Consider the following 16,320-nt stretch of genomic DNA (forward strand, 5'->3'; position numbering starts at 1 on the left):
TTCACTGTGTTCCAGTTGTAACCAAAAAACAATGGCAAGTTAACGTGCTTCGCTGAATGGCGGCAATCAATATGTATCATTTTGCGTCATTTTATCCGGAAAAACCCGAGGACTTCATGCGCAAAGTTATTGCGTACATGGGAGCTGCTCAGAAACAGGTGGTGAGCCACTCGCGAGCCTTACTTGGGGTGCTCAAGTTGACAGGAGTTTTTTTGGATATGGTCACTTCCAAAATTTCAAAGCTAAAAGCTACAATTTATCCAGAGGGCTGATATAGTGGCAGGTCGGAAATAGCGTGGCAATAACATTTTGCTGAGTCAAACACACCACAATGCCAACAGCAGTGGAGCCAACAGGCTGGAGTATAACACAAGATGACTGAGAGTATGAGGGTGTGTGTCTTTGCGCATGTGTGTGTGTGTGTGTGTGTGTGTGTGTGTGTGTGTGCGTTTGTCAAAGTGACATATGGGGACATTTTTATGAAATTTCACCTTACATATGAGGACCTGTTGAAATATGGGGACATTTTCCATGTCCCCATATTTCCCGCAATGCTATCGTGTTCTAGACCCTCCCAGCATGTTCCCAGACCAAAAATCTCTAAAGTCTTCATTTGTCAAATTTTCAGAAAAAGTGTGTGAAAGTGTGTTTAATTTTTTTGGTCACCTTCGATTTTGCCCCTAGTGGCCATCTTTGCTATTATAACACACACACACACACACACTTGTCCTCATATGTCATATGTCCTCATATGTCATGTGGGTCAGAAACTCACACACTCCAACATTTTGAAAAACATCTAACCATTACAGCAATAAACATACTCTTGAATTCTGAATCAAATAACAACACATTTTCAACTGATCTGATGATCTCATCCTTTTTAGTGTTAGTTTTATCTATTAATTTGGTTTATCTGGAGAGGATTTGGGCTAGACAATTAGTAATAAAGGGATTATGGTGATTATTTAATTTGTTTGATTCAGTATTTTACTGTATTGGACTTTTTGCTATTCTGTTGACTAAAATACAATGCCGCACAATAATTGCTTTAAATGTGCCTGAAATGTAGGTTTTTGCATAAAAAAAAACAACCTTCAACCTTGATTGAGACAAAGGCAATAATTCAAATGCAATTCAAACTACACACAGTATTTAATATTTTCAAATGGTTACAATAGCACATTATTTGGGTATTTTTATCTTTGGGGCAAATTTAGGATTAATATGGGGATTGTTTTTGGAGGTATTCACTTTACATGGTGTTCAAGATGGTTACTTCCGCCCACTCTGAAGAGTCTCGGCGTCTGATTGGTCCAATTTTCAGTTAGGCGCCGCCTGATTGGCCGCTGGACGATGTCTGCTCCTAACAGATGGCTAAATCACTAGTTAACTATTTTCATCATGGAAATTATACAGCTCACGTATCACACTTAATATTGAATATATATAAAAAGGGTTTTCCAAAAGGACCATTTATAATCGAAATACAAAACTTCACACACGATTTTGAGCACAACAGAGCGCTCAGTGAACATCACTTCCGGGACCTGCATCACCGGAGGGGGACATCTATCTTGGCCACAAACCATCTTTGACAGTCTTCGGCAGCATGGTTGAATCAGGTGAGCATAAAATGGAGTTTAACGTAATTAAATAGACCAATGTTTTTTAACATAGGAAAATAGTTCATTGTAAACAACAGTTAAATGTTTGTTGTTATTAATTGCAATCAGATTTGATTTTATGAGGTCAAATTAAGCATTTCAGTTCTGGGCCAAGGCCAAGGCATTTAAATTTTTTTTTTTAAAGTTGCATGGAAGATTATAAGTAGCAGTGATTGTCACACACACACTAGGTGTGGTGAAATTATTCTCTGCATTTGACCCATCACCCTTGATCACTATGCTAGTAAACCTTTTCTTAATTTTAAACAAGACATACTAGAGTTCTTCAAATTGTTTATACTTTTTCTCAAATACAAATATGTCAAGCTGATAAGCACTGTGGAGTAGGCATGTTACTGATATTGTTACATTAGTTCTTTGTTTGAGAAGCTTCATGTCTGCACTGATCCTAAATTTAACAGTTTTTGAAGGGTTTGGTTCTTTGTTTTATTTCTGTGTCACTGACTTTTTTCATTTTTATGTGTGGATTTGTTAGGCGCATCAACACATGATATAGACATCGTGCCCAAAAGAAGAGCGAGACGTAATCCTGAGGCTGAAGCTACCGAGTTTATTTGATCTGGATGTGACAAGTCTTGTTTTAAGGCCCAGTGGATCAATGATTGGAAAGGTATGTCTTGTTATGTATCATATCAATGGTAACTGTATCAACATCTCATTTGGATCATTTCCTTACTGTCTAATAGAGGTTGTATTATATGGCTTTAATTAGAAGTGTTTGGAATAACAGCGTTCCACGTCCCAAGAGCTAGCTTCTGTAGCCGAGGATCGGACCGCCAAGTGCCCTGCCTTCGGCTGCCGCCCAGCTCACAATGCACCCGACCTCTATGGCCCCTCGGAGTCTTGTTCACGAGTGGGGGAAGAGTGGATCGTGAGATCGACAGGCGGATCGGTGTGGGGTCTTCGGTAATGCAGACGTTGTATTGATCCGTTGTGGTGAAGAAGGAGCTGAGCCGGAAGGCAAAGCTCTCAATTTACCGGTCGATCTACGTTCCCATCCTCACCTATGGTCATGAGCTTTGGGTCATGACCGGAAGGATAAGATCACGGGTACAAGCGGCCCAAATGAGTTTCCTCCACCGGGTAGGGGTGCTCTCCCTTAGAGATAGGGTGAGAAGCTCTGCCATCCGGGAGGAACTCAAAGTAAAGCCGCTGCTCCTCCACATGGAGAGGAGCCAGATGAGGTGGTTCGGGCATCTGGTCAGGATGCCACCCGAACGCCTCCCTAGGGAGGTGTTTAGGGCACGTCCAACCGGTAGGAGGCCACGGGGAAGACCCAGGACACGTTGGGAAGACTATGTCTCCCGGCTGGCCTGGGAACGCCTCGGGATCCCCCGGGAAGAGCTAGACGAAGTGGCTGGGGAGAGGGAAGTCTGGGCTTCCCTGCTTAGGCTGCTGCCACCGCGACCCCACCTCGGAAAAGCGGAAGATGATGGATGGATGGATGGATGGTATAACAGCGGTATATGAAAACGATGTTACTAATGCTGTTACTTTTACCGGTAACGAGTAATCTAATAACTTTTATGTACGCTACAAACGCTGTTACGATGCGTTTTATGTAATGTGGCATGCTACTTTTGATGTGATTGTATGTCAACAAGACAGCGTTAGAAGCACAAAAGGGTTAGTGCAGGTAATATCTTTTTACTAATGAAAGCAACCCCCGGAAGTAATTACGAACACGATATCAAATAGAAAGAGGCCTCATCCACACACAAACAAAAACATTCAACAGAACTATCTTAACTGCCACTGCTAAGCTAAAAAATACAGCTGAACTATTCTGCTGTGTCTGGGCGCTGACGTCCCACGTCACTTGGCAAAAGGCACAGCTTTTTAAAGGCACACACACACTCTGCTCTCATGAAATGTCTCTCAACTGCATATGCTAGATATTTAAAACTTTTCTTTTTCAAGTAACACATTAATTACAAACCCCGTTTCCATATGAGTTGGGAAATTGTGTTAGATGTAAATCCAAACGGAATAATTTTTTTTACAAATAATAATTAACTTAGAATTTCATGGCTGCAATACGTGCCAAAGTAGTTGGGAAAGGGCATGTTCACCACTGTGTTACATCACCTTTTCTTTCAACAACACTCAATAACCGTTTGGGAACTGAGGAAACTAATTGTTGAAGCTTGGAAGGTGGAATTCTTTCCCATTCTTGTTTTATGTAGAGCTTCAGTCTCCTCTGTCGTATTTTACGCTCCATAATGCACCACACATTTTTGATAGGACTGCAGGCCGGCCAGGAAAGTACCTGCACTCTTTTTTTATGAAGCTGAACACGTGCTGAATGTGGCTTGGCATTGTCTTGCTGAAATAAGCAGGGGCGTACATGAAAAAGTCGGCGCTTAAATGGCAGCAAATGTTGTTCCAAACAGATGGGTAACTTACAGATGTGTAAGTTACCCATGCCTTGGGCACTAATGCACCCCCATACCATCACAGATGCTGGCTTTTGAACTTTGCGTCGATAACATTCTGGATGGTTCGCTTCCCCTTTGGTCCGGATGAAACGGTGTCCAATATTTCCAAAAATAATTTGAAATGTGGGCTCGTCAGACCACAGAACACCTTTCGACTTTGCATCAGCCCATCTTAGATGATCTTGGGCCCAGAGAAGCCGGCGGCGTTTCTGGATGTTGATAATTGGCTTTCGCTTTGCATAATAGAGCTTTAACTTGCACTTACAGATATAGCAACACACTGTATTTAGTGACAGTGGTTTTCTGAAGTGTTCCTGAACTCATGTGGTGATATCCTTTAGAGATTGATGTCGGTTTTTGATACAGTGCCGTCTGAGGGATCGAAGGTCACAGTTATTCAATGTTGGTTTCCAGACATGCCGCTTACGTGGAGTGATTTCTCCGGATTCTCTGAACCTTTTGATGATATCATGGAGCGTAGATGTTGAAATCCCTAAATTTCTTGCAATTGCACTTTGAGAAAGGTTGTTCTTAAACTGTTTGACTATTTGCTCACGCAGTTGTGGACAAAGGGGTGTACCTCGCCCCATCCTTTCCTGTGAAAGACTGAGCATTTTTTGGGAAGCTGTTTTTATAGCCAATCATGGCACCCACCTGTTCCAAATTAGCCTTCACACCTGTGGGATGTCCCAAATAAGTGTTTGATGAGCATTTCTTAACTTTATCAGTATTTATTGCCACCTTTCCCAACTTGTTTGTTGCATGTTGCTGGCATCAATTTCTAAAGTTAATGATTATTTGCACCAAAAAAATGTTTATCAGTTTGAACATCAAATATCAATCAATCAATCAATGTTTACTTATATAGCCCTAAATCACTAGTGTCTCAAAGGGCTGCACAAACCACTACGACATCCTCGGTAGGCCCACATAAGGGCAAGGAAAACTCACACCCAGTGGGACGTCGGTGACAATGATGACTATGAGAAACCTTGGAGAGGAGGAAAGCAATGGATGTCGAGCGGGTCTAACATGATACTGTGAAAGTTCAATCCATAATGGATCCAACACAGTCGCGAGAGTCCAGTCCAAAGCGGATCCAACACAGCAGCGAGAGTCCCGTTCACAGCGGAGCCAGCAGGAAACCATCCCAAGCGGAGGCGGATCAGCATCGCAGAGGTGTCCCCAGCCGATACACAGGCAAACATATGTTGTCTTTGTAGCATATTCAACTGAATATGGGTTGAAAATGATTTGCAAATCATTGTATTCTGTTTATATTTACATCTAACACAATTTCCCAACTCATATGGAAACGGGGTTTGTACTTAATTTAATAATTATTTACATTTATGAAAGAGTAATTCTGTTTGTAATATAATTTTTAGTCAAGTAACGACTATTATTATTGCTTTTTAAAACAGATATTCCAAACATTGTTAATTGATAAACTGTTTTATCAGGATATGGTGTATTTGCTCTTGCATCAATTGAAAAAGGTTCTTTTGTGGTCGAGTACCGAGGGAAGTTCATCTCAAGACATGAGCGGGACAAGAGACAGAAACCCTCTATAAATATCTTTACTATTTATCTGGCATTATATGCTCATAATGTTAACAACAAAAAGTGCTGATAATGTTATAATTAATAAGTTCTAACATTATTTTTATGTGTTTTGTTGCAGACACCAACTGTTGATGTTCTATCTCAACATTCTCCAGACTCATGTGACCGATAAACCGACTTCATCCCTCCAACAGGTTATTACTTGACTATTTTACTAGCCATCCATCAATCCATTTTCTACTACCTGTCCCTTTTTTGGGTTGGCGGGGTGTGCTTGAGCTTATCTGAGCTGCATTCGGGCGGAAGGCGGAGTACACCCTGGACAAGTCGCCACCTCATTACACGGCCAACACAAATAGACAACATTTACACTCACATTCACACACTAGGGCCAATTTAGTGTTGCCAATCAACCTATCCCCAGGTGCATGTCTTTGGAGGTAAGATGAAGCCGGAGTACCCGGAGGGAACCCACGCAGTCACGGGGAGAACATGCAAACTCCACACAGAAAGATCACGAGCCCAGGATTTAACTCAGGACTACTCAGGACCTTCGATTTGTGACGCACATGCACTTACCCCTGTTCCACCGTGCTGCCCTATATCTGCTAAAAACTTGACACAACCTATACTTCAAAAGACATTTAATCCTTTTAACCTCTCACAGATCAGTTTATATGACAACATTTTTTAAGCGTACATCCATGTTAGTCTGTGGAATTTACAACTCATGTTTAGCAAAACAGGAGATGTTACAGGTCAGCAACATGAATTCAATATGTGATCACTTGTCATGTACTCATATTGTTTGAACTAAAAAAGACTTCAGTGTGTTTCATATAAGGTCCTCATATTTTTCTGAACCACATTAGTGTGTGTTACAATGTTTAATTCAAAGCTTTAAAATGAGTGTTTCAATCCAGGTCCTCATATTTTCTGAACCACAATTTAGTGAATGTTACATTCTTAAATAATAGTCTAAGAGCTAAAACGCTATAATAATCTTTACTGTTTATGTAGAATTATATGCTCAGAATATTATCAACCAAAAGTGGTTGTTAATGTTATAATTAATTAGTTCTGACATTATATTTTTGTGTTTTGTTGCAGACACCAACTGTTGGGGTTCTATCTCAACATTCTCCAGATTCAGATGTGAGCGATAAACCGACTTCATCCCTCCAACAGGTTATTACAAGTCTATTTTTACTATATCTGCTCTAAATGTGACCCAACCTATATTTTGAAAGACATTTATTAATTTTAATCTCTCACAGATCGTTTATATGACAACATTTTCGTAAGAGTACATCCATGTTAGTCAGTAAGGAGTTTGGAACTCATGTTTAGCAAAACAGGAGATGTTACAAGTCAACAACATACATTCTACATGTGACCCCTCGTCATGTCCTTATATTGTTTGAACCAAGAAAGACTTAGGTGTGTTTCATATAAGGTCCTCATATTTTCTAAACCAGATTAGTGTGTGTTACAATGTTAATGTCCAAGCTTTAAAATGTGTGTCTCAATTCAGGTCCTCATATTTTCTGAACCAGATTTTAGTGTGTTTTATATTCTTAATTAATTGTCTAAGAGCTAAAACGCTATAATAATCTTTACTGTTTATGTAGAATTATATGCTCAGAATATTATCAACCAAAAGTGGTTGTTAATGTTATAATTAATTAGTTCTGACATTATATTTTTGTGTTTTGTTGCAGACACCAACTGTTGGGGTTCTATCTCAACATTCTCCAGATTCAGATGTGAGCGATAAACCGACTTCATCCCTCCAACAGGTTATTACAAGTCTATTTTTACTATATCTGCTCTAAATGTGACCCAACCTATATTTTGAAAGACATTTATTAATTTTAATCTCTCACAGATCGTTTATATGACAACATTTTCGTAAGAGTACATCCATGTTAGTCAGTAAGGAGTTTGGAACTCATGTTTAGCAAAACAGGAGATGTTACAAGTCAACAACATACATTCTACATGTGACCCCTCGTCATGTCCTTATATTGTTTGAACCAAGAAAGACTTAGGTGTGTTTCATATAAGGTCCTCATATTTTCTAAACCAGATTAGTGTGTGTTACAATGTTAATGTCCAAGCTTTAAAATGTGTGTCTCAATTCAGGTCCTCATATTTTCTGAACCAGATTTTAGTGTGTTTTATATTCTTAATTAATTGTCTAAGAGCTGAAACTCTGTAATAATCTTTACTATTTATCTGGCATTGTATGCTCAGAGTTTTATCCACAAAAAGTGCTGATAATGTTATAATTAATTAGTTCTGACATTATATTTTTGTGTTTTGTTGCAGAAACCAACTGTTGAGGTTCCATCTCAACATTCTCCAGATTCAGATGTGAGCCATTAACTGACTTCATCCCTCCAACAGGTTATTACATGTCTATTTTTACTATATCTGCTCTAAATTTGACCCAACCTATATTTTGAAAGACATTTATTTATTTTAATCTCTCACAGATCAGTTTATATGACAACTTTTTCGCAAGGGTACATCCATGTTAGTCAGTAGAAAGTTTAGAACTCATGTTTAGCAAAACAGGAGATGTTACAAGTCAACAACATAAATTCTACATGTGAGCACTCGTCATGTCCTTATATTGTTTGAAGCAAGAAAGACTTAGGTGTGTTTCATATAAGGTCCTCGTATTTTCTGAACCAGAAAATGTGTGTTACAATGTTAATGTCCAAGCTTTAAAAATGTGTGTCTCAATTCAGGTCCTCATATTTTCTGAACCAGATTTTTGTGTGTGTTACATTCTTAATGAATTGTCTAAGAGCTGAAACTCTGTAATAATCTTTACCCTTTATCTGGCATTGTATGCTCAGATTTTTATCAACAAAAAGTGGTGAGAATGTTATAATTAATTAGTTATGACATTATATTTTTGTGTTTTGTTGCAGAAACCAACTGTTGAGGTTCTATCTCAACATTCTCTAGATTCAGATGACAGCCATAAACCGACTTCATCCCTCCAACAGGTTATTACATGTCTATTTTTACTATATCTGCTCTAAATTTGACCCAACCTATATTTTGAAAGACATTTATTAATTTTAATCTCTCACAGATCAGTTTATATGACAACATTTTCGTAAGGGTACATCCATGTTAGTCAGTAGGGAGTTTGGAACTCATGTTTAGCAAAACAGGAGATGTTACAAGTCAACAACATAAATTCTACATGTGAGCACTCGTCATGTCCTCATATTGTTTGAACCAAGAAAGTGTGTTTCATATAAGGTCCTCATATTTTCTGAACCAGATTAGTGTGTGTTAAAATGTTAATGTCAAAGCTTTAAAATGAGTGTTTCAATTCAGAAAATGCAGTGCCTCTTGTTTACAGCCGGTTTTTGCAGCGCTGTTTTCATTGATCAAAGTATTTTTTCGGTGGTCGTGTTTTTGGTACATAACTTGTAAATAGTGCGCAAATAATAGGCTATATTTATATAAATACATTCAAACCCCGTTTCCATATGAGTTGGGAAATTGTGTTAGATGTACATATAAACAGGATACAATGATTTGCAAATAATTTTCAACCCCAATTCTGTTGAATATGCTACAAAGACAACATATTTGATGTTAAAACTGCTAAACATTTTTTTTGCAAAGAATTTAGGGATTTTACCATCTACGGTCCGTAAAATTATCAAAAGGTTCAGAGGATCTGGAGAAATCACTGCACGTAAGCGATGTACTGCATTAAAAACCGACATCAGTGTGTAAAAGATATCACCACATGGGCTCAGAAATACTTCAGAAAACCACTGTCAGTTACTACAGTTGGTCGCTACATCTGTAAATGCAAGTTAAAACTCTACTATGCAAAGCAAATGCCATTTATCAACAAGACAGAGGAACGCCGCGGGCTTCGCTGGGCCCGAGCTCATCTAGGATGGACTGATGCAAAGTGGAAAAGTGTTCTGTGGTCTGACGAGTCCACATTTCAAATTATATATGGAAATTGTGGACGTGGTGTTCTCCGGAACAAAGAGGAAAATAACCATCCGGCGCAAAGTTCAAAAGCCAGCATGTGTGATGGTATGGGGGTGTATTAGTGCCCAAAGCATGGGTAACTTACACATCTGAGAAGGCACCATTAATGCTGAATGGTCCATACAGGTTTTGGAGCAACATATGTTGTCATCCAAGCAACATTATCATGGGCGCCCCTGCTTATTTCAGCAAAACAATGCCAAGCCACGTGTTACAACAGCGTGTCTTCGTAGTAAAAGAGTGCGGGTACTTTCCTGGCCCGCCTGCAGTCCAGACATGTCTCCCATCGAAAATGTGTAGCGCATTATGAAGCGTAAAACACGACAACTTAAGCTTTACATCAAGCAAGAATGGTAAAGAATTCCACTTTCAAAGCTTCAACAATTAGTTTCCTCAGTTCCCAAACGTTTATTGAGTGTTGTTAAAAGAAAATGTGATGTAACACAGTGGTGAACATGCCCTTTCCCAACTACTTTGGCATGTATTGCAGCCATGAAATTCAAAGTTAATTATTATTTGCAAAAAAAAAAAAGTTTGAGTTTGAACATCAAATATGTTGTCTTTGTAATGCTTTCAATTGAATATGGGTTGAAAAGGATTTGCAAATCATTGTATTCAGTTTATATTTACATCTAACACAATTTCCCAACTTTTATGGAAACGGGGTTTGTATATATATTAGTGCTGGGCAATGATTAACATTTTTAATCGAAGTTAATCGCACTATTTCTCTTATTAATCGCGATTAACTGCATTGTATACGCAAAGCCCAATAATGAATTCAAAAGTAGTGTGTAGTGCACCTTTATTGGAATATTCTCCCACATGAACAAAAGCGCCAAAACATTTGTTGTGCAAACACAATTTAAATCAGTCCTTGTTAAACAGTAGCAGTTAAATAGCAAATTTTATGAAAATCAACTCAAAAAAGGTAAATACAAACATTTAAGCTTATTGCCACTGCCAGGGTATTTAAGTTATCTTGTTTGTTATGGAAAATAAATATAATCTACATACAAATCTCTGAGCCACAATCATAACATCCGAACAGGCAATTTCTGAGGTAACAGCAGAAACATTTTTTTTTTTATCAGGGATCTTATGTTTAAAAAACGTATATTATAGGTAGTGCGCTGTTTTAGGGAATTTTTGATCAAATTATCCGTAGTAGCAATATTAATAATGTTGTGTTTATTCTGCGTAGTGGACTTAAAATAATTATGACCATATCTGTTTGCTTGGTGCTTTGATAAACTGAACGCATATACATGGTACTATATTGTGATGTTATGAGCCAGGGGAAAAAAGAACTACCCTACCCAGCATGCAACAGGAGTGAGGAGCATGCGCGGTAGCCCGGTATAGGTTGTGTCGCCATGACGGCATCTTGTATGTTGTGATATGCAGGCTCTGAAAGCAAATGTTAAGAACTCAGCCAACACTCCTCGTCTGCATTATTGATAAATAGACAGACAACACATACTCCGCTGCTTCACAAAGCACAATATGTTAAATGTTTACTTTTACAGTTTTCTAATTCTTCCCTTCAGATTGACAGCAGGACAAATCGCTGGAAATAGGTATGTCTCAAGCTTCTTCCACTTGGTCCACTCCAAAGCGGGGTAAATAAATAATCCACATCATTTACTAGAATATTATATTACGTTTTGCACCTTTTCACTGTGTTATAGTCATTTTTCCTTCAGTAAGAAATTGTATTTTGTCTCCTTTATGACAGCTGCAAAGGGGAAGAAGTGGAAGCAGTTGAATGACACATGTTGCATTTTGTAACTGGCAACAAAGTACCAGGTAAAAAAGATTGTGAAGCCTGCCTCCATAAAGAACTAGTAGCTCTACAGGACAGAGATTGGCTTGCCATCAAGTACTACATCCATAACAGAATTATATTAAAAAAAGGGGAAAAAAATGTTTTCCCACATCTTCTGTGGTAGTTTGAGTATGTTACCAGCAATTAAAAAAGCAAAATAAACAGCAAGCGTTTTGTATTTATTCCAGATAATTCTTAGCGACAAAATCCACAAAAACAATTCAGTTACACTTAGTCGACAATTACATTTATACCCATGTTTCTTTTAAACTCTTCTTGGTTTTAGATTACAGTAGCATGGGATTGGGATTTTTTAAAATGACAACACATCAACTAAACCAACTCAGGTGGTTTTGTTAAGTCTCTGATGTCATTAGCCTCATATGTCACATGAACCTGAAATCTTTAACACTCTGTGACGTCATGGTCATCATATGTCACATAAACTTGAAATCTTAAACACTCTGTGACGTCATGGTCGTCATATGTCACATAAACTTGAAATCTTAAACACTCTGTGACGTCATGGTCATCATATGTCACATAAACTTGAAATCTTAAACACTCTGTGATGTCATGGTCATCATATGTCACATGAACCTGAAATCTTAAACACTCTGTGATGTCATGGTCATCATATGTCACATGAACCTGAAATCTTAAACACTCTGTGATGTCATGGTCATCATATGTCACATGAACCTGAAATCTTAAACACTCTGTGACGTCATGGTCGTCATATGTCACATAAACTTGAAATCTTAAACACTCTGGTCTTCATATGGCACCTAAACCTGACAAGTCCTCATATGTACCATAAAAATCAGGTTCAGAAAAAAACAAAAGAGTTGCAAAAATCTCAATAGACCACTGTGTTTCTAAAATTCTGGTTCACTAACCGTCTGATTCCCAGGCCTGCAGGACCATTGGAAAGGCATGTCCCCATATGTCACGTTTTTGTCATAAGTCCTCATATGTCACCCAAACACGTATGTGTGTGTGTGTGTGTGTGTGTTGTCGTCAGGATTCAGATTTTCGCTTGCATGTGCAAACCGATGCAGTCATCAGACTGCAACCTAAGAGTATCGTATTTTCCGCAATATGAGGCACACTTAAAATCTTTTTTTTTTCTCGAAATTTGACAGTGCGCCTTATAAACCGGTGCGCCCAATGTAAGGAATAAGAAACAGCTTATTTCCTCAGGCTGTAAGACTCTTGAACGCATCATAACAATACTCTCAATTCCCGCCAAAAATGGATTCACTTGCTGGAATATAAAGACAGTATAACATACATCCATTAACCTGGATGCGTATGCAAAAGTGCAATATATCTATCTGTACAGTAATTTATTTATTTATATCTGCACCTTATTGCTCTTTTATCCTGCACTACCATGAGCTAATGCAACAAAATGTTGTCCTTATCTGTACTATAAAGTTCACATTTGAATGACAATAAAAAGAAAGTCTACGTGTAAGTTTTGTTGAGCTCACCCACCTTGAAGCTATTTCATTTTGTACAAGGTAAATGATAAATGGGTTGTACTTGTATAGCGCTTTTCTACCTTCAAGGTACTCAAAGCGCTTTGACACTACTTCCACATTTACCCATTCACACACACATTCACACACTGATGGAGGGAGCTGCCATGCAAGGCGCCAACCAGCCATCAGGAGCAAGGGTGAAGTGTCTTGCTCAGGACACAACGGACGTGACGAGGTTGGTACTAGGCGGGATTTGAACCAGGGACCCTCGGGTTGCGCACGGCCACTCTCCCACTGCGCCACGCCGTCCCTGAGGTGTAATGATAAGTGTGATCAGTAGATGGCAGTCAAACATAAGAGATAAGTTTAGTCTGTACTATGATGGGTCTCAAGTAAACAACACAAACATTTTCCATTGAAAATATAGAACATTACACACGGCGCTCAAAAATCTATAAAAATGTTTCAGTACGATTTTGGTAAACTATGAAGCCGCACCGCTTGAAGGATTATCGGCATATTAAACATACGAGTATTATATAGTGTGTGTATAAAGTAAGACATTATCTGGCGTTTTGTTTCGTAATATTATGCAAAGGCAACTTTTCTTACCTTCTGGTACTTGCTGATCTGTATAAATCCTGAAAAATTGTGCACGTCTGCGCTGACGCCGCAGTTGATAAGCTTCTTCTTTTTCACTGTCTTCTTGTTATGGGACATTCATCCTCCGCTGTTGCCATTTGTAATATAAAGTAGTGTAAAGTTCTTACTTATATCGGTCAGTAAACTCGCCATGAAAGCGCTAAAACATACCGGTCTCGTGCGTTTAATTATTCACCCAAGGAACTTAGTTGTTAAAGTTCCGGTCGGACGGTTTTTCACGGGACATTTTACCGGTGTGGTTGTTTCCGGATTAAGAGATGCTGCTCCGTTATTGACTTAAGTAAAGTGTGAATGTCATTAAAATGGTTAGCTCCATCCTTTGACACTTTTTACACTTGCGTCCTTGCACGCTACACCGCTACAACAAAGATGACGGGGAAAAGACACTGTTGAAGGTGTGCCAAGTCACCAAGCCCGTCCACAAAACGGCGCATACTGTCAGTAAGCGGCTTGAAGACGGTCTGTAAAACAATCTATGCAACATTTTGACCAAAGAACCATCACTACATGTTATGTAGACCACAAGGAAGTTGTTTCAATTTAGAAAAAAATAATAATAATATGACTCCTTTAATGTGCCCTATCATTCGGTGCGCCTAATATATGAAAAAAGATTTAAAAAATAGACCATACATCGGCAGTGCGCCTTATAATCCGGTGTGCCTTATGGTCCGGAAAATACGGTTATTTGCACAAATGAGTAAATTGGATAATTAATCTATTCTTTCTCTTCACGTGAACGCTTTCATTGTGATTTTCATTTGTCTGCTTCTACACTCACGCAAACAAGACTGTGAATCTGGTGAGAGAAGGCTTGCGATGGAATACACCCACACACTTATTTTTTATGCTAAAATGTATCTTCTCAGTTATGGAGCGATACGTCTACCACAGGTACCAAAAGGATAGCGTCTCCTAATTTGATGAAACAAAAATGAAGGCATAGCAAAAATAACGGAATTAGAGGAAAGGTAAATGGAAAGAGAGAAAGCAAGTACATTGCAATCTAACTATTATCTCTTTCTGGAGAATGCACTTCATCTGTCAGGACTATGAATCTCAGACTGCCTCCACATTACTTGTTCTTTTCGCTGCTGCCCTCTCCCATCTATCAGTCTTCTCTGGTGACCCAAAATTCTGACACCCTAACCACTCTGTGCTCCTACTTTCTTATTCTATCCCACCATGTTTACTTTTTTTGTCAATCAGTTCATCCGCCCCCATTACTTCCCCTCATTCTGTGACCATCCTTCAATCAACATGTTGGTCCAAATAGCTCTTTTATTATCCTATTGGGGAAATTATTATGAAGCAAAGCAGTCGTTTTGGGATAGGGTCACTGACAGAAATCTATTTCTAGTGGGGAAATTATTATGAGTAAAAGCATTGTATCAGGTCATTTAAAAATAGAGATTGTAAAAAGGTGCAGTACTTGTAAAAACGTTGCTAAAATAGATGTAGTTGTCCCTCGGGTATCGCGGTTCCAGAACCGACAGTGATAAGTAAGAATTTATATTTAAAAATCATATATGTTCATCGTTAACACCTGTTTACCACCCCATAAATAATTTTTTTTTATGCATTATTAGAACCATCTTGAAATTGATAACCTTTTGAACACCTTTACACTCATTTTACTTAATACATATATAAATGTGCAATGTAGTATATTACCTTATATTTGATATATTAAGTTATTTTAAATTGATATAAATGTGCTTAAATATGCAGGGTTTTTTTTGTTGTTTTTTGGGTTGTTTTACAAGGGCAGCGCCCAAATTGCTCTTTCCATGTTCTGGGTTGCCTACCCCTGCATTAGTGGGAAAGCGGCAAATGAGTGAAAGCGACAGAAACGTTGCCATGGACACGAGGGTTTTCTTACATGCCTGGCTGCAGTCACATTGCAACACCTGTCCGTCAGTAATAACAGTCCCCGATAACTTGGACCAATTCAAACCGTTATTTTTTTTTTATTGTTTAATTTGCATTGCCTCACACGATGAACACTACATATATTTCTATTTGATGCCGGATAACATTCACTTTTTTTGAGCTCGCTATTCCCGGCTATTATCCGCGGACCGCCGTGTTGCTGTAGGCAGGAAAAGCGTAACAACACACATTGCGGAAATAACATTATTCTCCGTGCGTCGGCTAAATACAAATATATTCCACAACCCCAAACATGTCCTTTTCAAAGCCTGCAGTGAAGAGAAAGGTTAGTGATGAACAAAGACAATTCTATGAAAAGTGGGAGATGCAATATTTCTTTGTTGAGCAGAGGGGCACCCCGAGGTGTCTTATTTGCACAGAGAAAGTTGCGGTACACAAGGAATACAATTTACAGTGAGCCCCAAAATGTAATCAATTTTCCCTAAACCCTTTTGTGACAATTTATGAAAGGTAGATGAAAAATTGCCTATAACCTTCTGAAGTAGAATGAAAGAAACGGATTAAAACCGATTGTCCGACTTGTCCAGGGTGTACCCCGCCTTCCGCCCGATTGTAGCTGAGATAGGCGCCAGCGCCCCCCTCGACCCCGAAAGGGAATAAGCGGTAGAAATGGATGGATGGCTGGAAAACCGATTGTCAGTCAGCCACTATCTGTGTCT

At 38.8% G+C, this 16,320-nt stretch overlaps 1 protein-coding gene and 2 long non-coding RNA genes across 3 annotated transcripts in view; 2 read left to right on the forward strand and 1 right to left on the reverse strand.

The window, feature by feature from the left end:
• LOC133560173 (protein sidekick-1-like) overlaps nt 1-16,320 on the reverse strand; it is an 849,418-nt gene that overhangs the window by 799,531 nt on the left and 33,567 nt on the right. The window lies entirely within an intron of this gene.
• LOC133560168 (uncharacterized) lies at nt 974-10,189 on the forward strand. The gene is made up of 6 exons (XR_009808396.1): nt 974-2,298; nt 5,811-5,886; nt 6,803-6,880; nt 7,414-7,491; nt 8,024-8,101; nt 8,635-10,189. It is a non-coding gene; the product is annotated as an uncharacterized LOC133560168 (long non-coding RNA).
• Nucleotides 11,278-11,720, forward strand: LOC133539880 (uncharacterized). Its single transcript, XR_009803510.1, has 2 exons — nt 11,278-11,352; nt 11,469-11,720. It is a non-coding gene; the product is annotated as an uncharacterized LOC133539880 (long non-coding RNA).

Source organism: Nerophis ophidion, linkage group LG01 (assembly GCF_033978795.1).
Source record: "Nerophis ophidion isolate RoL-2023_Sa linkage group LG01, RoL_Noph_v1.0, whole genome shotgun sequence".
NCBI lineage: Eukaryota > Metazoa > Chordata > Actinopteri > Syngnathiformes > Syngnathidae > Nerophis > Nerophis ophidion.